Raw genomic sequence first — 27,154 nt, 5'->3', positions numbered from 1 at the left:
TTTCAAAATTTGCAGGTCTTTTCTGTAAATTAATATTCCCCCATCTTTTGTTGGTGTCTTTCAAGTTCTATTGGCTTTCGGCTAGAAAGCTAATGATAACACATCAGAATAGCACCCTTTTAAAAGAACAAAAGCAGGGTACACATCTGTAATAATAGTCTAATGACATCAGATCTGTGCATGTACGGTTTAGTATTATTTACCTAAATGCTCCTTCATTGGCATGTAGACAGTTTCTTCAATGCTTTCTCTTCATATTATGTTTTGCAACACCAGTCTGGCATCATTAGACATCCACCCGCAAGCATTTTAAAGATTTTTCCACACAGCCATAAAATTGCACCTTCCTCGTTGAATCTAAAATCAAGTACACCTGTAATAACAAAGTAGTGGAATAGTATGCATCTCTTCCTGGATGTTTTAACTGCATTGCAGTAGAGCTGTGGTGGTTTGCCTTCACAGACTCAGTGAAATTAAAGGTCGTGTCCTAATGTTACGTCTTCCTGTTTAAAATGAATAGCTTGTAAATGTTTATCTCAACTATAAGTGAGAACATGGTCTACGTTTGTGCACTCCAGTTCCCATTTTGAGAAACCGTGCAGCAAAACAGCTGCATATCCTTTCATGTCCTTCTTTGCTGTTAAACATTTACATCTTTGATTTCAGTTCTTTGCCAGGTTTCCCCCTCCTTGTGTTTGGATTTCTGGTTGAAACTTGCAGTAGTGCCATCTAGATTTATAGTGGGTTACACTGTTTTCTGTGGAAAAGCGCAAGAGAAAGGAATAAATCCAGCAGCAGAAGTACTGAGAATTCATGTACAATGTCATACAGTATATAGTTTCTTTTTGTTCTGCCAATACGTATTTCAGTTTGAAATGTCTTGAGGCTGGTTGGGACTATTTCTATAGAGAGAAGACCAAAGTATACAGTATATTGGCTTCCATTTTGCTGTTTTTGGACAGTTGGGGCTGCTTTCCATTTCCTACAATGTTCCAATATAACTAAATCACATATATTCTGTAATGGAGGCTTCTGAGACCTGGGGCTTCTGTAAAATGTAAAACAGCAAAGTAGTATTTATACAGTATAATATTTTGATTCACTAATGAGCTGTGAGGTGGGTGTTATCATGAACTACTGTGCAGCAAGAAAGGTTCCTAAAACATGCATCAACTTACTCCATCTCCAAATCATTGCAGATAAGACACTGTTTAGTTTCTAATTAGACTTGTGTTGTGCTAATTCTCATGAGTAGTGTAAGTGATTGACATTCTGCATTTTAGTGGCAAGTACCAGAGCAGCTGATTTCAGTGCCGGTGATGAAGCCAGCATACAGCTGCTGAGAAAACCAGTTCTGAGAAACTGATTTGCAAGATCAACACACAGTTATTGGTATGGCCTTGTTCTGAGGAGGAAGGAGGAAATAAAGCACATAGTCTTTAATTAGACTAATGATACTCGAGTCCTAAAAGAATTAGGAAAGAAATATTTAACTGAAAAAAAAATCCTATGCATAATAGTTCACAAATTTGTTTAATTTGGATAGTCTTTTGCACTGTTTCTCAGGAGCAGGTAGCCATTATTATTCTCCCATGTCTCAGTCCCCTGTGTTTAAAATGTTGAACATTCCTCCTAAGTCCTGTTTTCTGTACATGTGAGTAATAAGTGTAACCTTCAAGGCAGAATCTTGTGAACTATTTCTTGATGGAACATGTCAGGGCAGCATAGGCATTTTTGGGGCTAAATTTATTTCTGAATAATTTTTCTAGTATGTTTTATTTGTGACCATCTCATCAGTATTTTAGGTAGTGCAGTTCAACTGTGGAAATAGAAACAGCAATAAGGATTTCATATAGGCAGTCTCATTGAACTCAGTTGGGTTATTGAAAGGTACATCTTCTAACATAGACTCTCCAGTCAGGTCCTAAACCCCTTCAGTCAGATTCTAAATACTAAGTTTGGCTTTTTCAAATCATCATAATTGCATTCAACATTAGTAAGACCGTGCATATGACTCTTGGGTTTTATTCATGTAGCATTTGAGTTTTTCGTAGCCTTTAAAGCCTTACTCATTTCAACCATTGCTCTACCCTGTGAGGTAAGACAGGACTGTTATTCTGTGTTATGCACTGGAAACAAATGGTGATAGTTGGTTCTTTGTATGTGTGATATTACAGGCAAGAGGCTGGATAAGGAGTGGTGTTTTCTCAGGATGATCAAGCTGTGGGTTGCTGCAAATCCCATCTGCCCTCTCTGCATGCAGTTTTAGAGGCCCTTCCTGGAACAAGCTCCTCAGGTGATCTATCTGCGTGAGGTTGCTGGTACAGGATCACTGGAAAGGCAGATGGGATACATGATGGCAGACTTGGACCAGTTCGTTTTGGCAAAGAACAGATCTATGGTGTGTGATGGTCGCTTCATGGGTCAGAATTTCTATTTAAATAGTATTCCTTGTGGATTTCATTACCCAGCCTAGTATAAATATCTGTGTTGGATTTTCAGAGTGCATATAAGTGTGGACTAGAGGCTGCAAAGGTTTTGTACAAATCATGAAACAAATAAAGGTATTTGCTTTTGTCTGTGTGCTTCAGCTTTCAGTCATACTTTTTTTCAAGCTATCTAAATAGATGTCTGATTTTGCTTTGTGAGTTGATGTCAGGATAAATCAAGTTAGACATGAAAGCCTCAACAGCTTCCCAGGTAATAAGTTAATCATGATTCTAAGTAAGAATAACGGTATTTGTCATCTGCTTGAGAAAGGAAGATGCAGAGTAATCCAGTCCTCCCATTTACTTCCCCTCTGTCCTTGTTTCATTTTTGTCTCTCTCAGAAAGCACAAAAAGAAGGCTCTGGACCCTGTGAGAGCTTTAGGAAACTTGGGAAGAGAGAAAAAATCACATGGCATAACCATTCACTTGACCATGGTCAATATGTTTTAGCTATACAGAATTGCAAACTGCTTAAGCTTTATTATACTGAGTAAAGATCTGCTGCTGTTTTCTTTGAAGATGAAACTTGTTTTGGACTTCATTGGCAGTGGAATCAGGCTTGCTGCAGATCCATGTTGTAGATTAGGTCATTTGTTTATATGTCAGTTACAGCAGTTTTTCCAGTTTCTCTTCCACTGCTGTTCTATTAAAATAGTGCAGCTGACTGGAGGGCTGTGGGCACTGAACTGGCTCGGGCATTAAAAACAGAAGCTTTGGGTCCTTTTTCACAGTCAAACTTGGATATTTATATCCCAAACCCAGTATTTTATGCAGCCCAAGGAAAAAATATACTATTTGCTGCACTTCAAAATAACTTGAAAGCTGCTCCAGCTCTACTTGAAGCCAGTGACAAAATTCTACTTGCTTTCAATGGGAATTTGCTAAAGACCCATGATGCAGTTTCTCGCAGAGTAGAAAAAGCTGTGAGTCAGTGGCATATATTCCCTTTTGGTTTTAGTGTAACTAATTCTTTGATCATTTTCTTCAGAGAATGTAAAGTGGTTGGCCGTTGCAAATAGCTGTAATAAGGATTGGATTGCTGAAACACCTGTAATTCCTCCGAACAGTCAAAGGGATGGCCCATCAAACAAGAATTCGCTGTCTGTAGAAAACTGACCTGGTGACTGTACAAGACGATACAGTCAAGACTCACTGTTAAAGCATTTGCCCTACTTATTCAGCAAAATATTGATGGAAAAGAGGAGCAACTGTGAACACTAAGAAGAAGCAATCTTGTGTCTGTTCTGGTTGCCACTGCATTTTAAAATAGAAGGATAAAGAAACTCATATTTTACACATAGAGATACATGATTCCTAGCAATCTGGTGCCATATAATTTGCACATTTCAGAGAGAAACCACCCCAGTTTTTGAAGAGTCCTGTAAAGGCACTCACATGTCACCCTGAGAAACCAGATGAACCTAAAGTGTGTGACTGCATTCCTACCTGCTGGTATTTTGTGTGAGTTTGTATTAGAGCACAGGGAAGGAGACACCACTTTTTTTTTTTCCTGGGTGTTTCCAAACTTCAGTTTGGAAAGTAAAGTGTCAGCTCTAGTTTGAACATGTAATAATCACTGATAAATCTCAAAATCTAAATATTTGCATTAGTGAGCTAAAGCACTCTGAGTAAGTCTTGTGCAAGGCAAAAATGTAAGAACTTCAAGGAAGACATCTTTCCCTTTGCAGTGAGTTTTCTCTTGGGCTTTCCCACCACAAAACAGCAGGAGTTTGACTGCCCCAGAGACTGTTCTTTGTGCGCCTACTGCTTGCTGTGCATGAGCAGCCATGTAAAGGGGAACCCAACAGTGAACCTTCAGCACTGTTGTGGCTTGTATGAAGGGAAGAGTCTGTAGGGAAATGTATCCTCCAGATACCCGCATCAACAGTGTGGCAGGAAAAAGAAATTTCTCATGTTCTCCCCACATGTTCTCTCCTTAAAATCCCCCAGAACAATGAGGCTTCTCTAGCTAGGCGGAGCCATAGGGTCTTGTCAGGCATTCATGCACTTCTCAGCTTATTCTGTTGCACTTTATCAAGAGATAAGACTAATTATTAGATCCTCAGCTTTAGACTCCCTGCAGTTACCCAGTGCACAGAGTTTTCTTTGTCTTTTTCCACTCTAGACTTACAGTTAACTTTAGTAAAATTGTATTGTTGCTGCTAATGGTAGAATTTGGCTACCAGGAAAGGACATAGTTTTGAACTCTATGGGATGTTACTGATGCAGAAATCATCTGATATCTTCCAAATACTTGCTACTTTATCATTTTTCATGGTATATCTTGCCTCAAGATTGGAAAATAATGAGTGATTTTGGGTGGTTAGTTTCAGCCATCTCCAAAGGGACCTAACATCTTCAGAAATTGCTGTCAGGGAAGACTACATCTTCTAAAATCACATTGCCCCAAGTTTTGAAAATTTCAGGCTTGCATCAATATTCATGAGAGATCCAAGGTCAGCAGTATTTAATGAAAGAATACCTTTATGGAACGTACTTTGCATGCACAGTAGATGCATGTCAGAACTCATCTGAAATGAATGTGTAGATTCTGGTGTTACCAGGAAGGCAAAACTTAGCAAACAGAAGCATTTGAAACTGGGAACTGGCATGTCAGTCTTCTGCTACTGGCATGTCAGTCTTCTGCTACTGGAGCTGGATTTGATATGCTGCTGTGTCACCTTTGACCAAGTAACACATTAGTCTACCATGTGCTGTAATCAGTATCTAACAATAAGGAGAAGTAGAGACCTGAAGAAGCAGAGGGTAGTTGAGGCTTGAACTTGTGCCTATTATGGGCCTGTGGCAGTGTCTAGTTGGTAGGGCTGCTGTTGTTGATGACCTCTGAAATTCATCCTGATGTTTTTGAAGGTAGAAGAAACTAAGTATTGTGCACACTACTAATTGCAATTCAGAATATGTATCCTTTTTAATGATATAATCGCCTGCAGTAGATGTGAAAGTGTGTTAAAACTCAGATCATACCGATTGTTACTTTTAAAGACAAATGTGAACCTTAAATTGAGACAGTACGTCAGCAGTAACTACTGATTAGGTAAATTGACACAACCAGATTAGAAGCAGTTATGATACATGTGTGCCAACTGGGCTAGCCAGATGATCTCCAGTGACAAAGAGTTTCAGTCCTCCACCAGATATGTCCACTGTGTACTCTGTACCATAGGCTAGCAGGATTTGGAAGAAGCAGTGAGGAGGAGAATGAGTTTTTTGGTGCTCAAAAGTTTCTTTTGCTTCAGCCAAAGAAAAGCTCACAGTGGCCTGAGGTCTAAGGATGCTAGAGGGGAAGGCAGCTTTTGGTTTGGGTTTTTGAAAGATGAGCAGAATGAAGAGAAATACTGAACTGAGTTGTACTTTAGACATTCTGTAACATTTTCATTCTCATCCGGATCCATGGGAAGTTGCAATATTTGTGTGTGTGTGTTGAGTTATCTTAATGAGAGTGAACTGACTCTCTCACAGAAATAGAACAGACATTTTCTTACTGGCCTGGAGAGAAACGGGTTCTCTGATGTTTAGTCTGATGAACTTAGACATATTTTAGGGAAATTTTTGCATACAGTGACCAAATTTCTCTGCTTGTGTGAACTGGCCCAGCATCACTCTACTCAATCAATGCAAGCTATGTCAGTATATGTGGCAGATAATCTGGCCTGAGTTTGTAACAAATGGTTTGTTTCTCATTCTCCCAATTCCTGAGCAACCAACAGAGGGAAAGTTTTCATTAAGTTTTGAGCGTAGTTTTGCTATAAAAAGTATACTCTGGGTGAGTAGTCCCAAGCCAGTGAGGTGTCTGTATTGTAATGGAGATATTGTACTCAAGCTAATAATAGCTTTCTGGTTCAGCTGAAGAAGGTGAGAAGGAAGAGGTTGGCAAAGAAGCCACTAAATGCAGCAAAGCTTTGAGCACTGCCAATAGTCTAGAGTGTGGCTCAGTTCAGAAAGTTCAAAACCACTGCTTACAGGAGTTTGCACCACAGTGTAAATGTTTTCCATCCTTTTGTGTGAAATGACATGGTTTGTTTACTGTTTTTTGTTTATCTGGTCTGCATGATATGTCACATTTATCAATATAACAGACTGTAGGGGGTAGCAGTACTTAAATGTTTATTTTATGATGTTTTGGCTTTTGGTATGTTCGTTCAGCATTTTCTAGCTAAATTCATACTCAGATATCCTTTTCTTCTGCTGTTACAGTGTATCTGTCTCAGGCTGCCTCTAAAGAGATGAAGCATGAAACTCCAAAAGGAACTCAGAATACAAAGAGAAGACATTTGAGAGTAATCTGCAAGGTGTTCAGGTATTTGTGCTTTTGTTATATACACCGGTAATTGGTGCTCAGTGTGGGGTGCTCTGCAGTTAATGCACTTGAAGGAAGATGTTCTTGTTAACTGACACAAAGAGGTGGGAAAATTACACAAATGAAAAAGTCACAAGAAGGGTTAAAGCTGTTTTGTCAGAATGCCACCATGCAAATTAAAGATGAACCTAGGGTTAAAAACATAGCATTGTCAGAGATACACCTCAGAATTTAACACAATTGATGCTTCTGGATCTTCTATCACATATGTTAGCTAAGTCAGACTTTACTATCTGTTACTGCCCAGACTATTGACAGCCATCTGAGGAACAGTGGAGACAGTGGATTCTTCTTGATACAGAGCAAAGCGAATGGCCCTCCTCTACTGGCTAAGGCACTATAAAATTCCCAGTGGCCTCAGGAATTCGATCTGGGGAACTGTGTAAGCCCTGGGTTAGGCCTACAGTGAGGGTATAATTAATTTTGGTTTCAAGACACAACAGAGAATCCTGTATACCTTTGCCAGGCCTCATATTTTAGTGAGATTTAAATAGTGTGTATGTCCTGTATACAGATTAAAGGAAGTAGGGCATTTGCAGTTCTTCCCAGTGCAGAAATTGAACTTCCTATTTTGATAGCAAGGGCAATCTAGAGAAATGTTGTAAATTTCTAAATTATAGGAAAATAGATTTTTGTTTTCTGACTACATACAGAGAAAACTAATACAGGTCTGTTTAGTCTGTTACGTGTCTCTGAAGAAAGGAGAACAGTTGTGTGATTACTTTTCAAAGCTCCTTGTAATCAGGTAATGACAGACATGCTATAGATGCGCAAACTTATAATTTAATGCATTTTTGTATTTTGATAATAGTGTAGAGATATTGACTGTACACAAGTAAGACCCTTTATAGCTGATTAATTCAGTGAAGCAAATGGGATTACTAACAGGTGTAGAGTTTTGTTTGCAGAATGCATCAATACAAAGTGCATTCAGAGAAAACATTTTATATGTTGTAATGACTTGTATAGTCATTACACTCTTATGTTAATGTCATTATAATGATTAAATTGTTATAATTAACATTGCAAACTATTGTTCATAACTAGGTATCTGAACAAAAGCACAGAAGCAGAGGTACCTCCTCAGGGTATATATTTAACAGTTATGTCACTAATATGTGAAAAATCACTCTTGTTAAACGTTATACCATATGTGACTGAAAAGCTAGTATGAGTAAACAGCAAAATCACTCTGAATATTATTTTAATTCCTGAACTACACACGGTATCAGCTTCCAGATATTTATTCAAGTTCGTATTTTATTATGTGTGGTTTTGGCAGTGTGTTCATAGACAGTATTGATGTTTTGGGTTTTCTTTTTTTGGTTTTGACTTTTGGGATTTGCTACCAAACTACTGCTTTGACTTCATGCAGTTTGCTTCATCTGAATGAACCTTAGATAACTCATGTGCAAAATCGATATTAAATCCCACAGTACCACATTTTACTACACATAATACAGATGTAACACCTGGGACCAGTGAATGATGGTGTAGCATTATTAGTACTTTTCAGTACTTTGTCTTTAATATCTGTTTTTTTCATAACATTGGTCCTCTAATGCATGTAGTTATTAGCAGCAGCATCTCAAAATGTAAAGTCAGTGGTGAAAACACTTAGGTTTTTTTGAACCTTGAGTCAGATCATTTGTCTTCAAAACATCTTCAGTCTCTCTTTGGAGTTTTCTCTGTAAAAACAGGAAACTGCTATCAGAATCTCCCAATGCAGATTTAGAAAAGGTTTCTCTTCAACTTTGAAGAGTGATGCTATTTTCCTGAAAAAGATTAATTGTACCTAATACATTTTAACTTTTAAGCCTTTTTGAAAATAACTCGAGGTTAAAAGTGTCTAACTACTCAGTTATGCAGTTCCTTCAGAAGAATTAACTCTAAGATGGGAGAAATGAGCCTTGCACAAATTTTATTGACAGTAGATAGGAAGAATAGTGCCTGAGCACATTCTATAACCTAAAATTAAGCACTAATTCTGTACTCCATGCTGGTGGTCAAATGAAGTATTTTTGATATGAATCACTGACCTTACTTAATGTTCTAAAAACTCATAGTTATAGGGAAATAGGCTTAACTATGAATTTCAGGTTGTGATCCTCCAATACTTCTGATTCTCTCAAAATTAGAAAAATCTCAAAGTCAGATTTTCCCTTAGAAATTTCAAACTATATGTGAGTTGAAGAACTATGAATAACAAGCTACTTTAGAAAGGAAGATTTCATTTCCTCTTTGCAGAAAAAATTGCATTTAATACTCACTGCAAACCTTTCATGTTTCTAACACTAAACCTAATACACTATTTTATAAATAAATTACAGTTATAATACCACAAAGCTACTTACAAGAGGTGCTGTATTTGAGAGATGCAGATTTTAATCCACTTTGATTTTCAAAGACGGAGAAAGAGTACTTCTGTTTGACAAATTCTGTGCAATTTGGGGAACTGAAAAACTTCAAACCAGTATATTACCAGTCTTTCTAGATTATGATGATATTTTAAGAGGAACTTTATCTAATGGGAAGACTTTGAGAAACTCTCAAACCCCTAGTCCTTCTCATTCTAAACCACTCTGCACTGAGTATAAGAAAAATTAGAACCAAAATACTAATAGAGAATGTGATAGAGGATTATTCCAGTTAATTGTGTTAACCAGTTCATTTCTGTTTGCTGCATTTTATGACCAAGGCAATGGTTTCAGAAAGTGCAGGAGTATCAGTTACTTTTTTGGACATTGATTCGGGGTTGAGTGTTGACAGTGATGTCTGGGTGCTGTTAAACTAACAGTGATGTTTGGATGCCTTTGTTTCAAAATGACGGCTTTGCAACCATTACACAGCCCAGGCATGAGCAGCTTCTACTGCAAAATGCAAACTAGGTAGCAGTGGTTAGTTGAATGTTAGCTGTAAAATGTAAATATAGTGAGACACTGAGGAGGAAGAAAATAAGACATTAAGACATGATGATTATTTAATTGACAGCCTTCATGTTGGAAGCTCCTGAACTTGTGGTCTAAAAGTTTCCTTGATAAAACGTGAATTGATTCCCCTCCCCCCTTTTTTTTTCTGGAGGCATGGCATTGATTGGGTCTAAGTTGCATGTACTGAACAGTAGTGTGGGGGGAGGGAAGAGTATTTCAGTAGTGAATTAGGCCTGAGTTATAATGACTCATAACTGACAACAAAACACCCAAGAAGAGACATGAGACAGGATGAGATTAACTGGGACAAACCATGAAAGAAGGGGCAGATTTATGAGTTATCAGTCTACAGATGGAATGTGAAGATATATGAGTGGAGAATGAGATCATCATGAAGAATTATGCTAGGGGAAAAGGAGGGGGTTCACTGGACAGATCCCAGTAGCCTCTTGTGAATAGTGGGAGGATTGATTTATGCCACAGGAAAATTAGTATTCAAAATGATATAAAGATGGGTTAGATCCCAGACCTCCAATGGACTTGATTTTTCTCTCACTACACTTCAAAAAAAAAAACCCAAAGAAACTACATTTAGGGTGACCTGAGCCTCCAAAAGTGTGTGGAGACCACACACCTTGATGGTAATCGCACCTAGCTAAAATCGCATGAATGTGGTTTCAAGTTTGGTAATGCAAGGCAATTTTCAGCATTTTAAGGAAACTGCTGCATTGCTTAGAATAAAGACAAGGAGGCAAAATTCACACCTTCAATCTAAACAATGCAGTAGTTTTCTTAAAATATTAAAATTTGCCTTTCATTCCCAAAACTGAAAGCATGTTTCCAAGTAACTACATCCTTTGTGCTACACTGCAGCCAAAGCATTTCTTATGGATTGTAAGTAGTGGAATTGATTGCAAAGTGTATTTGGATGAAATTTCAGTTGGCACAATTATAATCGATTTCAAGATTCAGCATCTTAAAATTTCCACCTAAAAGATGAAAATAAATACTTGGCTTCTCACAAAGCATTAAATGGCACATACCTATCTGTGAAGTTTCTGTGTTACTTTAGTCACCCCTTTCTCTAATTCTATTCTCATATCCTGTAAAGAGTGATTAGAAAGATCTGTTCAGTTCGGTGCACAGAAGTCTGTGATTTAGCTTAGTCCACTGAATCAGTTGGCAGTGAGATGAGAAAAACTTCTGCTAGAATTTCTTCTTACATCTGATTCCAATAGGAATAGATAGGAATCAGGTAAAGGCAAAAGGGTGTTTCTCACAGATTCAATCATTTTTGCTCCATGTTGTAGCTAAGAACACCAGAGGATATCTGTACAGCCGGTCAGGTTGAATTTGACGTCATTAAAATTGGTAACTGGTGGGTAAAACTTGAGGTAATCAATAAAGCAGTTTTGGTTTTGTTGAATGTCATTAACTTTTTGTTTGAAATTTAATTTTGACTATAAAAGTGAACTGCGTTAAAAACTCATGAAACCTCTATCATTCTAAAACTGTATCTGGAGCTATTCAGTTTTGGGTGGAACTGAAAAAAAAAGATTGTTTTTTTCCATCAAACAGCAAAATTCAAAAATGCTGAAACATTTTTGCTCAATTTGAGCCAGCAGGCTGAAACAGCCTTTGCTTAAGCCTCAGTTTGTAATATTTAACATTTTGTTTAACTATTCTTCATCATTCATTCAAACATCAATGTGCAAGGAGTAGGAGTTCCCTTTAGGAAGAGCTGGAACATCTGAGCTCAAGGATGAGCACATGAGCTTAGACCCAGGACTCGTCTAGCAGAGGGTGGATTTTCCAGCCACTCAGACTGTCACCTGTCCTCAGCACTGGCCAAAACTGGATGCCTAAGGAAGTGTGTAAGAACAAGGAAATTGTATATCATATTTCAGCCAAGTAATCTCTTGGTGTTCAGCTATCCCAGAGATGTATTCAGCCAGACATTGTCTCTTCCTATTTAGTAACCACAGTGGGTTCCTATCCTGTAAACTTGCATGATCTCCCTCTGAGCCCAGCAAACTCCAGGCATCCACATTACTCTTTAGCAAGGAGTCCCAGGGTTTGACATGCATATTACGAAGAGTCACTTCCTTTTTGTCTGTTTTGAAACTACCTCCTGCTAGTTCGAGATGGAAGGATGCTTTATGGAATCTGACAGCAAAGCTGGTAAAGGATTATTTTTGAAATGTGGTTCATTTTTACAAGTTAGATTAGTGTGGTAGATAGAACACAGATAAGTAGTCCAGGACAGGATAGCCTCGTAAATGAAATAACTGCTAACCTAACAGGTCTGTACTTCAAGAGAAATAATGTCAATTATAAGCATGGGCATTTCTGGTAACAGCAGAAAAACAATAGGTTCCAATTAAAGGTAACATTTAAGCATATGTTTAACTCCACTGCCATGTTTCAGACTAAGTTTATTCTGGGGTACTTGAATGCTGCTGGAACACAATTTTTATTTTTCTTTTTTTTATTTTTTAAATATTTGCTGGATGAACACCATGTGGTTTTGACTTTACTGTCCTTACGTATGTGTTAGATATCATTTTGTGTAGAGCACTGATCCTAATTGGGAGCTCATTAGTGTGTTCAGTGATTTTCGGCTTTACACTGACAAGAGAGATGAATGGTAGAGAGAAGGGGGAAGAGAGGACTAGAAGTACACGAGGAACCCTGCCACTGAAAAAGGACAGGACGAACAGAAATCATTAGATTTTTGCAAATTTTGACATAAGATCTCCTTAGAATGGGCTAATAAGTGCTTAAATAATACTTAAATAGAAAAAGGAGATCAGAAAGACTCTAAGAGTAAAATTGTCAAACTTTCCACCTTCCAAGAGTTTGAGGGTACCTTTTCTTTCATGGTTGAACCAGTGTTTTACAGACACACCTGTGATTAATGACAGGACATTGTCAGAAGTCACAAGGTGTGCTTAAGATTAGGCTCTTCTTAAACTTTTTTGAGCATAACAATAGAACACTTGTAAGTCCCATGTAGCCTCTGGCTGTCACCAAAACCTCAGGTTATAGGATTAAAAAAGTGAGCAGATTTATCTATCCTTAAGAATGGGCATAGTGCAGAGCTGGAAATAAGCTAGTTGCAACTACCTGAGCTGCTCTTTGTCCTCAGATACGTCTGGGGTCACCCCTTTGTGGTATCTTCTGTTAAATAAAAAGAAAAGCTCTTCGCTGTGTTTGTAAAACACATTAAAACCTTCAAATGGAAAGCAATGGAAAGAGCAAAGTATTAAAATTACTGTTTACACACCACATTTTGCAGACTGCTAAGATTACTTCTGCAAAACCAAACGACCAGCTGAACAAACATACAAAATCATGATATTGAGAGACTGGTTTTAACTAAATCACCATGAAGTCTTGCTGCCTGTGGGAGTTTTTCCTCACTACATTTCATTTGGAGAAGGTTTCTTAATACAAGCACTCTTTGCACGTTTTAGTCCTGAAACTGAGCTGTCTTAAATGTCAAACCTTCTTATGGACAAAATATTATAGGAAATAGAATGTATGACATTACATTACATAACAGCAGTATCCTGAAATGAGTCATATAGTAGAGTTCCAAGTTAAAATTAAAGACAAGCTGTGTGTAGTGTAATATTTGATCATGTATATCCTAAATTCCTTTTATACAAAGAGAAGGGTTGGGAGAAGACAAAATACCTTTTTACATTTCATATGGCATACCGGGACACTGAAAGATTAGGTCCAGAATGTCAAAAATTGTGAAGTCCTCTTTAGACAGTAGAACAGAAGGCTAGACTTCAAAAATGCTCAGCTTTACTGGCCCTGAGCTATTCCGAATAGAATAAGAATTGAAGCTCATAAGAATTGAAGCAGGAACTAAATGCTGCTGAGCTCACTTGAAAATCTGACATCAGTGGTGGGCTTTTAAGCACTGGGAAATAGAGAAGCTGTTTTGAAAACCAGTTTCAGTGCAGGCAATAAACCTGGATGCCCATGCTTTTAAACAAAACAAGTTTCTGGGTTTTGGTAGGTTTTTTTGAGCGGCAGAACGGTAAAGGGGAAGGAAAACAAAAGGAATAAAAAGCCAGGAGTGAAGACAACAGGAGAAAAGGTGTAGGTACAAAGATGCCATGGAGAGTACATTTCTGTCAGTGAAAGATGGAACCCATCAAAAGAGATGTCAAAAGTAGCTTGAAATGCCAGAAGAGGTAAAAAAAATGGAATTATTTTTTTCCAAAATGTGTTCATGTCAAGCAGAAATCAGAAGGAAACTTTGAGGATTGATAAATTCAGAAAATCATACTGCCCATCAAGGTAACATAAAAGGATACCATAAATCCCACCATCAGGGGATTGGTGTGGGCCTGCCGTGTACCAGCTTCCTTGTATTAGGAAGATCACTGAGAGGGATTTTTTTCAGATAAGGTAGGAAATCAGTTTATTTCTAAATTGAATTGTCAGAATGCTGTTTATAATCCAAGTAAATGCAATCTGCACAAGAAAAAATCAAATTCAGACTTCTAAAATCAGTAACTTTATAGCTCTTCCAGAAGGCAGATATGTCTTGTGTATGCTCAAGGTTCATACAGATACAATAGAAGTATCTTAACACAGAAGTAGTTGTGTCTGTTCATTTTCTTCCTTGAAGCTGCTTGCTGCATTTCAGACAGGTTAGAATGGAGTATTTTTCTGACTCTTGGGACTGATGTTCAGCTTCCCTATTATGTCTTATTAAAGGCTCTGTCAAGTTTGAAAATCAGTAATGTTAAAATAAAAACAATGTCTAGAGAAGCACAGTATGTTTTATGCCTGTTAATAAGTGAAGAGTGGGAGGGAAGGCAGGGTTCACAATGGGACTGAAGGCTACTTTAGTCCCTTCTTCAACTGAAAAGGGAAAAAAGGTGTTTTGTTTTTCAGCGAGTAACCTGTATGTACTCAAAATACTGATTGATTTGCTGATACTATTGACAGACATGGCATGCATTTCAAGTCCTTGAAGAACAATTTGCAGTAATTTTATTTTGTTTTGTGGATGTAATTAAGACACAGAACAGCTGTCTTTCAAATGTAATAGCTCTACTACCTGGTCTCAGGAGAGCAGAAATGAGGCAGAAGTGATTTGACCAAGTGACTGCAGATACTGGATGGCAGAACTGGGGTGGGAATCAAATCTTAACCAACACTTTATTGATAAAGTGATGTATGTTATGGCTGAGGAGGACGGACTCATAGTTGTTATACTTACGTCTCATACCATGTGCTAAGCAAACGCAGAAAAGGAAGCTGCTTTATGTATAGAGAAAAAAGATACATCTGTGCTAAATGCTCTTCATAATAAGAGAAATCCTTATCTTTGCACTGCTCAGTCTAACAGAACTCTCCAGTAAATTTCTATTAAACCATAAAAAGGTGAGCTCTATCCCAACTGAAAAAGTTTTAAGCACGCATCTTGATTTTCTTCTTGAATCAAAATCATCTGATAAAGAGGACACCTTTCAATTATAGCACATTTTAATGCCATTTCTCAAAATCTGATGTACACTGCATTATTTCACAGAATCATTTAGGTTAGAAGTACAAGCTTCCTAAAACCTCGTAGAGTTTGTGCAGTATCCTCCTTCTCTATAAATAAATAATATATGACCTCTGCGCTATAGAAGCCTAGCAAAGACCCTGGCAGGACATCACACAACCTCTTAATATAACTTCGCAGCTATTTGTGGATCTCTGCCTCCGTGTCACCGAGAAATAGAGTTGGAGGTGACAGTTCAGATTTTGCATCCTCCTTCCGGAAGCCATTTCAATCACGCAGTCAGTTATGTATCTTACTGTGCATTTATAGCTTAAGGAGTCATTTGCAGTTGAAAATAGTCCTGGGCACAGTGAAGATGGACGTTGAGTGCAGGCAAAGGTACAGCTCTGTTACTGCTTTCAGGTACTGAAATTAAATGTATGTTTACTAGGTTTCTGTTTCGGTGAAAATTATAATAATAAATGTGGTTATGTACAGTTCAGTAAAGATGCAATTTAGAGTGTTAAAATATTTATGTGAACTCTCAAATGCCATCCTAAGGAGGTGTTACATTAAAATTGCATGTTAAAACAAAATACAAATTTCCCTTCCCTACTTAATGTCAGTTACTTCATTTCAATTCTGAAAATATTTTTCAGTTATTTATGTGTGATGTTTTTTCTCACTTAGATAAATAAACTTCCAAGCCAATGAATTTAAACTTAGAACCTTCACTACTTAAACCTCCTTGTGCATTGATAATCAAAATGTAAAACCCAAAATGCATAAAATGCACATAGTCGTACTGATTTCAGATGTTCATACACATCGCACTGTTCTGGAGTAATGTATAAATACTAAAAGAAAATATGCTTCCCACTATAGGAAAGCTTTCTTCAGTTGTTTTCTTGGGTGTCGGGGCTCAAGTAAGCTGTTTAACCTGGGAGTATGAACAAACCTGAACAACCTGGCACAAGCCAGTGGGTTAGCTTGTATGTAAAGGAGTGGTTTTCAGACTTATAGGTTTGTGGCTGCTGAACAAATTCCAAAAGAAGAGTGGATATTTGGATCTGCTCAGGTCTTAGAAAGTCTGGATTTCTGTACAGTGTGTATGAACATGCTGCCGTAGAGTTCATTTCTGTGTCCTCCTTGGGCCACTCAACGCAGCTCATGAGCTGCAGATTTCACACCACCCAGCTTTTTCAGCAGTGTTGATAATCTGCAGCTTTTCAGAGAAACAGAGGAAAAGAGGATGTGCTTGTCTAGGTTCTTAAATACAAACCAGTATGTAGGCTAACACAGGTAGCTCTTCTTGTTGATGCAAGTGGAAAGTGGATTTGAGCAGTAGATACACTCATTGCAAGGATGTTTGTTTTAATCTTAATTAGGCTTTGGTGGTTTTTTGGTAACTGGTCAGCATAGGCTTCTCTGAGATGTGGAGACCCACTCCCATGCAATCATTTTAGTCACATGCCTAAATTTCTCAAGCCATTCCTAAATTGTGTTATTCATGAAAAGTACAAAGTACATTGAATTTGTCACATGTGTTCCACTTTTTCAGGGCAGGAGGACAGTTTAGAAGTAGAGATGAGAATACAAATTCTGTTTGCATTGTAGTACTCCAGTGACACCTGATGAAATAATACTTGTTAGAGTGCATGTGGTAAAGGTGCCATCTAATTTAATGTAGAATTCTTGAAAGTGCATCAGTATTTCAGGTGAAAGGGGTGTATACCACTAGCTAGCAAAAAGCAGAAATAATGATCTTTTGTGAGTCTCCTGGACTTTAGACAGAATGTATATTTTTAAGATTATGCCTGCATTAGTGGTGCATAGTTGGCACATCATTTAGTTTACATATTTCATCTACATCCTTGGAGCTAGGTACCAGGCTGTTACTGTGTAGTGTCTACTCTGAGGACACTTTCATCAATGACTAGATATTCAAATTCAAGATTACTTCCTAGGCCTCATGGCTCATCCACTGTTTTGCCATTGAATTAATGAATGCTCAATGCAAAACTGCAACTGAAGAAGTAGATGCCATTGAATGGAAAACTCAAGTATGTTTCATGGATAATTTGTTTTTCTTGCTTATGCTTGTACTAGCACTGTACTTCTGGAAGAGTGAGAGAATGTTCTAAGGGCAAGTGTCTGAATGAGGACAGAGGCTTGGTTTAGTCACCAGTCTTTGTGCACATTGGCTTCTCTTGACCTTCCTCCTTCCCTGCTGCTGGAGCTAAACATTTGTGTGCAGCGTTTTGCATTCCCAGAGCTCGTGGCCTCAGTTATGTGGGTATATTCTGCGATAATTAATTCTGCCAGTGGACTTGAGAGTTGATAAATGCTACTATTATTTTACAGTTATATATTAAATGTTACCTGTATTACCCTCTCAGGACAACACACTGCACTTCCAGGGAAGAAACACATAACATGACATGAAGAAAATGAGAACATATTTAAATAGAATGTCTCCGTGATAGTCTAGGGAGAGATTAAACTGGAATTCAGCTGAAGTCTTTTGTAGGAACAAGCACTAGTGAAGAATGAGCAAAATGGGAAAGCTACAGGGTTCTGCTTAGCTTGTCGTTTTTCCCCCAGCTGGTAAAATCTGGTATATAATTTCTAATATAATATTGTTTGAATATTTTGCCCTGTTTAAGTTTGCTTTTAGTTTCTTTGAGAAAATAATTCCAAGGCTTCTCTTCTTTTCCTGTGGTTGTTGGACAAGGTTGCTTTCAGCAGTATCTAATTGGTTGACTTATGATAGGATAAAGTGCTGTGAAATACAGTGTATAAATAAACAAAACCAGAAAGACTTTTTATGTGTTTGTTCCCTGCTAACTTCTTACTGTGATGATAATCTCAGTGATTATTTATAACTGTATGAAAACAGTGCCTATCTGCACGAGTATGGAGAAGGCATTTCTGATTTAGTTGTTAGATGAAGAAATGGAGCTACATAAAATAGTTTTCATTCCTCTTGTTAATTCTTGATTGAAATCCATTGAGCATTGTTACTCTTTTGCTGGTAATGCACAGACAAAAGAACAAAGGCAAATATCACCAAAGACAAATCCTTAATTTTTATTTCAGAGGATAAAAACATAGAACATATTATTTTATGGATCTGTATGTGCATAGTTAAATGTATATTAGTTATAATGGATAGAAATATAGTAAAGCAGAAAGAAATCCCTAGTGGCATTGCAATGTGTAGATTGTGGTTACAATTAGGGAAAACCTGTTTAATCTGTGAAATTAGGATTTACCGTGTGTAAGCATGCAAAATACAGGTAGCATCACTTTTTCTCAGGGATGCATGAAGCTGTGGTACTTCATGTGTTGTGGGACACATATGGCATGTGGAGGAGATAATCAGAACGTAGCTGGCTTTGAGAGTGGAGCAAAGGCAAGGCATTTTATGTGCAAATGATCAGGCATATATTGGATTCTCAGTACTGATGGCATAAAACTTTAATTTCATTATAGAAGCAGAGCAGTTTGAAGTGATAAGTGATAACGGTGGAGGCTGAGTATAGTTTTTCTTTTTAATTATTTATAATTTAAGAAGTTGCTATTTATTTGATTTGGCATTGTCTTTTTAAAATAGTTTTTGTTTGTAAAAAATAGAGTAATGTTTGGAATATATACTTACATAAATACATATATATCTACTGTAGGAAAAAATCCACAAAGGAAATAAAATAGATTAGCTTTTGATCAGTTCAATTTGCCATTGTATGTTTAAGAAAACAGTCTACTCTTGGGAGCCAGATTTGTACTGATGATCATAAAAATAATTTCAGGGTGGGAAAGTGTGTATCTGAAGCAGTTTCTGGAAAATATCATTAGCAAGACTAAATACTACTCCTCCCTTTAAAATAAAATGACAGTAAAGTACCCTGCAGAGAGGTTTGCTCTTTGCAGCCAAACCATAACTGTTCATAGGCAACTGTCAGAGTCCAGGCAAGGAATATACTAATCTCTCTCTGCATGGGGGCAAGCATAGTTAGGCACACACACAATTTTATATGATTCTTTAATTCATATGTACATTTTCAGCACAATGCTTTGAGGAATAACTAATGTGCCTATTCAGTAGCTGGGGCAGCAGGTGTTTAATGAAAACTGTATATAGAATTATACCTTAGAACTCTGCTTCCTGGTTATTCCCTTTGCCTTGAAGGACACAACCAGTTGCGGATGGTTTTAATACATTTCAAGCTGTACCAGTTCTTTTTTTCCCTGGTGTTCTGGTGAATAATTACAGCAGCTACTGTTAAGAATAGTTCATAAATGCTACTCTGTATCTTTAGAAATGCAGAAGTATGAGAGAAGTTTTATTTTGTCACTATACTGCCATTTATAGAATTGTAGAATCATTTAGGTTGGAAAAGACCTTTAAGGTCATGAAGTCCAACTGTTAACCCAGCACTGCCAAGTCCCCCCACTAAACCAGGTCCCTGAGTGCCACATCTACACATCCTTTAAACACCTGGAAGGATGGGGACTCAACTACATCCCTGGGGAGCCTGTTTACCCTTTTGATGAAGAAATATTTCCTAATACCCAATCCAAACCTCCTCTGGCCCAACTTGAGTCTGTTTCTTCTTAGGAGAAGACACCGAAACCCATCTCACTACTACCAAGTCCGTCCCCTTTCCCCCCCCCCCCCCCCCCCGACTTCTTTTTAATGTATATGTAATATGTAAATAACAACACAGCAACTGCTGCTGGCTGGTGATACATTAAAAAGCTGGTTGTTCCTTACCAAAATGGTAGCACATCACTACTTGGAATTAGTAAGTTGTGAAGTTTTCAAAGCAGTAAAACACAAATCAGGTTCAATCATGGGTGTGCTTTCATTCTTAATTAAAAGATATTTTGCCAATGACATTTACAGTCTTTTTCACTGTTGGATATGCTGCTGCTTGTGTCAGCAGCAGATCATTGCACAGCTCTCATGCAGAAAGAATGAGGAAATGTATTTCTGTATAATGTTCAGAAAAGGTATAAAGTGAGAGTTCAGCTGCTGAAAAAGGAAGGCATTGTGTCCTGAATATAATTTAATCTGTATAGAAGATGGTTAGATATTTACAGTGTAGATTTTGGCACCGGGTCTTCCTTAAAGCAAGGTTTGTGAAGGGTTTTTTTTTCCTAGCAAGTTTACAGACCTAAGAATGACAGAAAAGGCCATGATTGCAGCATGTGCTACTTAACCAGTGTGGTCATAGTTTCCTAAAACTAGTTCTCAACAACTTTCTAACACAGGAAAATGGTATATTTTTGCTTTTGCTTACCAGGATGCTTGCACTAATTAAAACCAGCAGACATTATTATCTCCATGATTGGAATTTGCAGCTCAGTGATGTAATGTTTACTGCACTGAAGAGCTCTGGTACAACCTTTGAAAAGTCTTGAGGGATCATTCCTAGGTAACAAAACATAGAGTAAAAGGTAGAAGATTTTTGTCCACCAGTTAGTTCCTCGCATTTGATGCAACAGGATTTCTGTGCTTCATATGCTTTTCCTGGATCTTATGGTAACTGAGAAAACAGTTGATGATGAAAACCAGAAGGTGTAAGATAAATGTTGCAGAAATCATCAGAATACTGTATTCTTTCTATACAGTCTGAAGTTGCTATGTAGCAACAGTGATTCCATTATTAACTCATATGGCCTCTTTATTGATTTTAATAAAATAGGGATGGGATTATTGATTATAAAATCAAGGCCATGGAGCTTAATTAGATCAATACTTTGTGTTGCTGCATTGCATACTCCAGATTCAGCTGCAAGAAGCTAGAGCTTTTTGTTCTTATCAAAGTATTCCAGTCAGTATGAAAGCGCATGAGCCATGCTGTTAAATACAAATGTGTCCTTCTTCATAAGTGAGAGTTTTTGAAATGGAGGAGTGAAAATCTAAGACTCAGAAATAGAAAATTCACCATTTTTTTAAGCAATGTTCATATTTTGAACAGCACTACCACTGGAAACAGACCTAACAAAAAAAAAAGTGAGCTTCAGACTTATTCTTGAACATCAGCTGAACAATAACTATTATGGGTAAGAAGCTTTTGTGGATGAGACCTTATTTTAAAATTGCCTTCGCTTAGATTCATCTCGTATAGAAACTTTTGGTACTGGCTGCTTATGAGTTGGGATGTTGTTGTCTTTGACAGCTCAGTGGAATTCTCAGATCTGTCAGTACTAAAGTTTGATAGTGTTTGTGTTCCTTGAGGTATGGAGAATAAAAGTAATTCTGAACAAAATTCTTTTATTTCAGATTCATTCTCAACATGCAAACTGGAGTCTGCTTACTGTTGTCTGTTCCAGATAAGATGTCAAAGCAAGCAAAGGAGACTTAGAAGTAGTGTGTGACTCAGGAAAGAAGTATTTGGTAAGTCACCTAATGTGCATTAAGAAGTTGAGAAATTATTTCACTTGAATGTATTTTGTTCTGCTCCTTTGTAGTTAAATTATGTCTTTTATCCTAAAAATGCATTTTGCAAAGTGTTTATTCTGTCAGAAGGTTAACAAATCAAAGCAGTACCTTCCTGCAAGGTGTGCAAGCTTAAGCTTCTGCAAAACTTTGCAGTCTCTCAGCACTGCATCCTGGTTTTGTTGAACTGTAACACAGTGCTCTTCTATCTGTGCAGCTTCCCCTTTTTTTTTAAGGTTAATTATTCACATGTTTCAGCTAAAACATCTTTCTTGGTAGTTCTACATTCCCTCAGCATGTCAGAAGGAATATTCTCATCTTTGAACTCCATTGAATAACATCATCTGCTTGAGGAGTTTCTCATTCCCTTTCAAAATATATATTGATTACAGTGGAATTTAAGTAAAACAAGTCCCAAAACACACACACAATTCTTGTGTATTCACTGTCCAATTTTGCTTTACTGTCTACTGTCTAATTTAGGCTTTTAAATCTCCTTCCTGAACTCTTAAAACCTTGGGGTTTAATGTGGTGACCATATGGCTTTAATACTATTAGTTCTTGAATTTACTGATACTTTCATTCTAGCATGCACAGTGCTTTTATACTGTGCAATGACTGTTTGGTTGTGCTAATATAGCTACAATATTGTTTAATTTTATGAAAAGCCTGCTAATGTGTTAAATGGGATTGAAAGGTCATACAGTTTCACTTTGCACCAGTAGCACTCAGTTCTGTTCTGTATTTTTACACCTACATTTGCGTATATGACAGAATATCTGTTTAAGTGAACAAAAGAAAAAGCTGTGTAGCCCTTTTGTGTCACTGGAAAGTATTGTACGGGTTTGTACCCTACTCAGGTCAGGCTGTATATAAACACATAGGTATCTCTTAAAGATAAATTGCATATACATCTACAAGACAATTTCTGAAGAGAGGATTATTTTATATTGTCGTTGGCTCCTGTCCCATTTTTATTAATATCCCAAGTTTGAGAATCCTCACTGAAACAAAAGATAGTTTCTTACTATAATGCCTGCGTGTGAGACAGAGAGCATTCTTTTTGAAACACAATAACAGCCTAAGAGTAATTTGGAAAAGTTCTTCCTTATTTTCTCATTCTTAGAACTCTTGTATCTACTCCCTCTTTTTTCCCTCAGTTTCTTGTAGTCTGCTGTTTCAATAACTGCTGCACTTTCTTGGCGTTCTTTATTCTAGTTGGGACCAAGTAATGAGCAGAGACTAGAAATTTTCCCTTTACCATTATATCTTACTGCTGACGTCTTTGTAAGTAAGGAACAGATAATGTCTAGTGTTGTACCACTCTTAAGGCATAGGAATGTCTTCCTTCACTTTCTGGACTTCCTGATGTTGTCCCAGTCACACTTTCCCTAACCAATTCTAGCTGACATTACATGTCCTCTGGACCGGAGTGCACTTGCCATTCCCTGTCTGTACATGCTTTATCTGTTCTTGGGCACCTCAAAATAATGCTTCATGGCACGACAGTTGAAGGAATATTCCTGACATCTGCCATAATCTGTGGTGTGGCAAGAAGAGCAGAGGCTAGCTAAAAGGGAGAATTCCCAAAATCTTCATGTATTTCTCATGGTATGCACATGAGAAAAAAACATCCGAAAAATGCATCCAAATGGATTTCTCTTATGCAAATACAGAGCCTGGAACAGAATTAGAAACAGCTGTAACCCCTGACTCAGCAAGGTACAATACCATTCTATTTCTATAGGGATGCTATCCCAGCAAAATAAATTGGGCAACTCCTGATCAAAGGTATTAGTAATTTATTATCATGATGTTCTTCTGACACCCACACATGAGCATTTACATTACAGTGCATAAAAAAGGTCATAGTTGCTTAAATAAATAACATCGGTATTTTGCAAATGAGCAATTAAGTTATGAAGGAAGTCTCTTTTCATATCGCTGCTGGCTTTGATCTTTCTTTACATTAGTTAACACCTAAGTCTCTGGAGTGAATTCCTTTTGTCAGATATGCAGTGTAGTTTTGCTGTGGTAACATCTTGCATGACCTCCTCAAGCAGGGCCAGAGCAGACTGCAAGTGGATAGCAGTAGATTGTGTCCTTTTCCTATGGTGGAATTGCCTTGGTTGTCTTCCCAGCCTCTCTGGTTGCTTGCTCCTCTCCTTTCCCACACCATTGCTTCAGTCCTGGTTTCCTCTGAATCCTAGCACAGAAGTCTGTGGTCTCAGTGAAATACGTATCCTCTGCAATACCTGATTTCTGTCTCAGTTGGCTTTTCCAAGGCTCTCAGCCTTACCCACACCTCCACATTCATTTCTCCAAGTCAGAATACTGGCTGCATAAAACACTTGGCTTGACATAGATGCCCTTATATGTCACCAGAGAGAAGAGTGGTAAGCCTCTGAAGCTGTAAAAGCCAATCAACAGGATGTCCCTTTATATCACAGGGATTCCAGGAGGGAAAAAGTTAAAAACTAATTGCTGTGAAATTCAGAATTACATTGGTTTGGGTTTGTTGGTTTTTTATTGGTTTGTTTTGTTTTTTTTTAATGAGTTAATGTTTACTGTAAAGTTCTTTTTTGACTACAGACTGAACAAGGAAGGAAACAAAACATTTGAGTTCCCTCTGTAAGGCAGTTACTTTCTCTGTGCCTTTTTCTTTATCTAATTCCCAATACCCTAGAGATGCAGTTTCCTCCCTTAGCAGGGACTGTGACCTTAAAAATAGCCAACTCCAAAATAAACACAGAAAAAACCCCACTACAGTTGTTTCAGATACATGATAAGTAACCATACTGCGTCCATGCTAAGGCTGAAATTCATAGTCTTTCGGAGCTGCAACTGGGACTTTTGTTTCTCTGTGAATTAGCATTCGTTGTTTTGTGTTCGTGCTGTATGCCTGCCTCTGTCTCCAGAGAAATTTGTTAAAACTTAGGATGCCATTTGTAAGTAATTTGCCACTACTTTTACCACTCTTGCAACATTTTTAGAGGGGACTCTTTCACTTTGGACACGTGCCAGGCAGGGCACCAAACACCTAAGAAAGAGGTGATCCCAGACTGTTTTCATGGCATTCTTGTGATGGGCTCTTTTGGTGCTGGTAGAAATCACAGCTGCATGGGAACAGCTGGAAGAGTTGGTGGTTTATCAAACATAAGGCTTGTTCTGTCTCTTTTGCTTCTAGTTTTGAGACTTCGTTCTCTGATTCAGCTGCATGAAGGAGGAGGTGGTCCAGCCTGGACCTGCCCCCAGCATTGAGGCATTCGTGTAATGCCATTCATAGGTTGTCTCATTATCACCACTGCTGCCTTCTTGCCTGTCTACAGACCAGAATTTTCAGTTTCTACAAAAGCTTTTTCCAGGAAAAGGACTTAGCATGAAACAGATTTAATGGGGGTGGGGAACTAAGCCCAGCCTAATACATTAACGGAATGTGTCCATATGTTAAAGCAGTTGTTAACAGCTGTACTCTATATTTCACTGAGGAGCCCTTGGCCATATGTAGCCAGTAAGGACAGAAGGACAAGAGAAAGGACATTCAAGTCCACACATTCAATCCCTGCTGACAAGCAAGTACTGCAGTGGAATATTTTCAGAGTCTGGCCAGTGCCCTTGCATGGAAAAGTTAGTGAGGTCTCACAAATACCTCTCACTGGGCAGAAGTGTATTCTGACCTTGTTTAAGAAGATTTAAAACTGTTACAGATTCAGGAACAGCAGTTCTTTGGGTCTTCAAACACATTTCAAAGCCTTCTGCCACAGACACCAAGTAATGCTGACACAGACTGTCACAAAACGGAGGTATTCCCCCTGATTTACAAGGGCTGAGTTCATATTGCAGAGGACAGTTTTCTATCTCCTCCTATATGAATATGCCAGCTATATCTGTATGCTGTTGCAAACATTTAGACACTTGAATATCTTCCTCTGGATATAGCTAAAATCCTTTATTTATTTCAAAAAATATGTGCTACAGTGTTTTGAAGTCTAAGAATAGGACTGAAACTTTTCTGATTAACACAGTTTGGTGTTCAGGTGTAGGGGAAAGAGGAACAGTTAGAAAATGAGCAGGGGAAATAGCAAAAGAACATTTTGTGTACTTTTCCATTGAAGATACAGCAGGGTTTGGAAGGTTTTTTTTAATCTGTTGTGTTAGCTTAATCCACAGGGAACTCATTTTGAAATTAAATATACCAAAGCATTTATGATTTACAAAGAGGGAAAAAATAAAAGCCTCAAAAAGTATCTTGTGTTTGATCTATTTGTTGCTATGAAAATATTGACAAAAGGCTGAAGAATGGCCTTCATTTAGCTTATTATTGTTGGCTTGCTTTAATGCTTTCTTATTAAGGGCAAACTCCCATAAGATGTGAGATTAACTCTTTCACAGTTGTGCAGGAATAAAAGATGGGAACTTCAAACATAAGACTCCTGTAAACCATGATTCTAAGCTAGGTAATCTGTGATTCCTACTCAGAAAAACATAATGTGGCAGAGGGAAGCTTTTAGATGTAAAAAACTTACATGGAATGGTTTGTGCAGAATTTATGTTTCAAAACAGCTTTAAAAAGCAGCCTCCCTTACAAAAACAGAAACATGGTGCTAATTAAGCAGTTCTGAAAGTATTTCAGAAAATAAATACTTTATGGGAAGTAAAAAAAGAACATAAAAGTCTTACTCTTGAGTGTGCATGTGTAAAATAAGCATCTGTCTTCACTGAAGTGTGAGCTACAGATCCAACTCAAGTGTTACTGGGACCTTAACTTCATTCACCCACAAAAACCTCTAGTTTTGTGGAGTGGTTGCTGCTTTTCACTTGAGTCAGCTAGTCCTTCGGGAGCCTGTTTTGAAGAGCAAGTGCTACTGATGTTTAAATTGGTAATGCAATAGAGAAGTGGCGAGAGACTTCAAACTTGAGTTAACACAGTGCATCAGCTGCTAATCCAGTCATGCTGTGCTGCTAATCAAATCGTCCTGGTAGTCCAAGGGCTGATTTTCAGTGTAGTCACTGTCACACAAGTAAGAACTAGGTTGAAGCCCATGCTAGAACTGCATCTTAGCAGAATATACCGAAACCAGCTTCTGGCTGGCTGGTCTGCACCCCAGGCACTGTCTGGATGTGGTAGTACAAGAGGTCAGCCTCTAAGGCAGATAAACCAGTCACTTGTGAACACCATGCTTCAGTGGCTACGCTGATGATGATGCTACCTGTGCTCATTAGTTTGAAGCCTGCTTAGGTAGCTGAAAACTCATTAAAATTGTCAGGAGAATCATTACTTAGCTCTGGGTTAGTACCATGATGCCTGGTGTTGCAGGGGAGGCAAACCTGAAGTTTAAGCTGTCGTCACTTGACAAAGAAACAGATGTTACTGTTGCCAGCCCAGAATTTCTA

At 37.9% G+C, this 27,154-nt stretch overlaps 1 long non-coding RNA gene across 2 annotated transcripts in view; it reads left to right on the top strand.

Annotated features, from left to right (window-relative positions):
• Nucleotides 1–27,154, top strand: part of LOC115946330 (uncharacterized) — a 97,049-nt gene that overhangs the window by 35,771 nt on the left and 34,124 nt on the right. Inside the window, exons 4-6 of one of the 2 annotated variants that reach the window (XR_004549623.1) lie at nucleotides 6,705–6,807; nucleotides 20,622–20,753; nucleotides 21,605–21,718. This is a non-coding gene — a long non-coding RNA (uncharacterized lncRNA). The remainder of the gene's footprint in view (nucleotides 1–6,704; nucleotides 6,808–20,621; nucleotides 20,754–21,604; nucleotides 21,719–27,154) is intronic. The other variant, XR_004549622.1, reaches the window with a different exon arrangement.

This window comes from Melopsittacus undulatus, chromosome 5, assembly GCF_012275295.1.
Source record: "Melopsittacus undulatus isolate bMelUnd1 chromosome 5, bMelUnd1.mat.Z, whole genome shotgun sequence".
NCBI lineage: Eukaryota > Metazoa > Chordata > Aves > Psittaciformes > Psittaculidae > Melopsittacus > Melopsittacus undulatus.
This window is presented reverse-complemented; position numbering and strand designations above follow the sequence as displayed.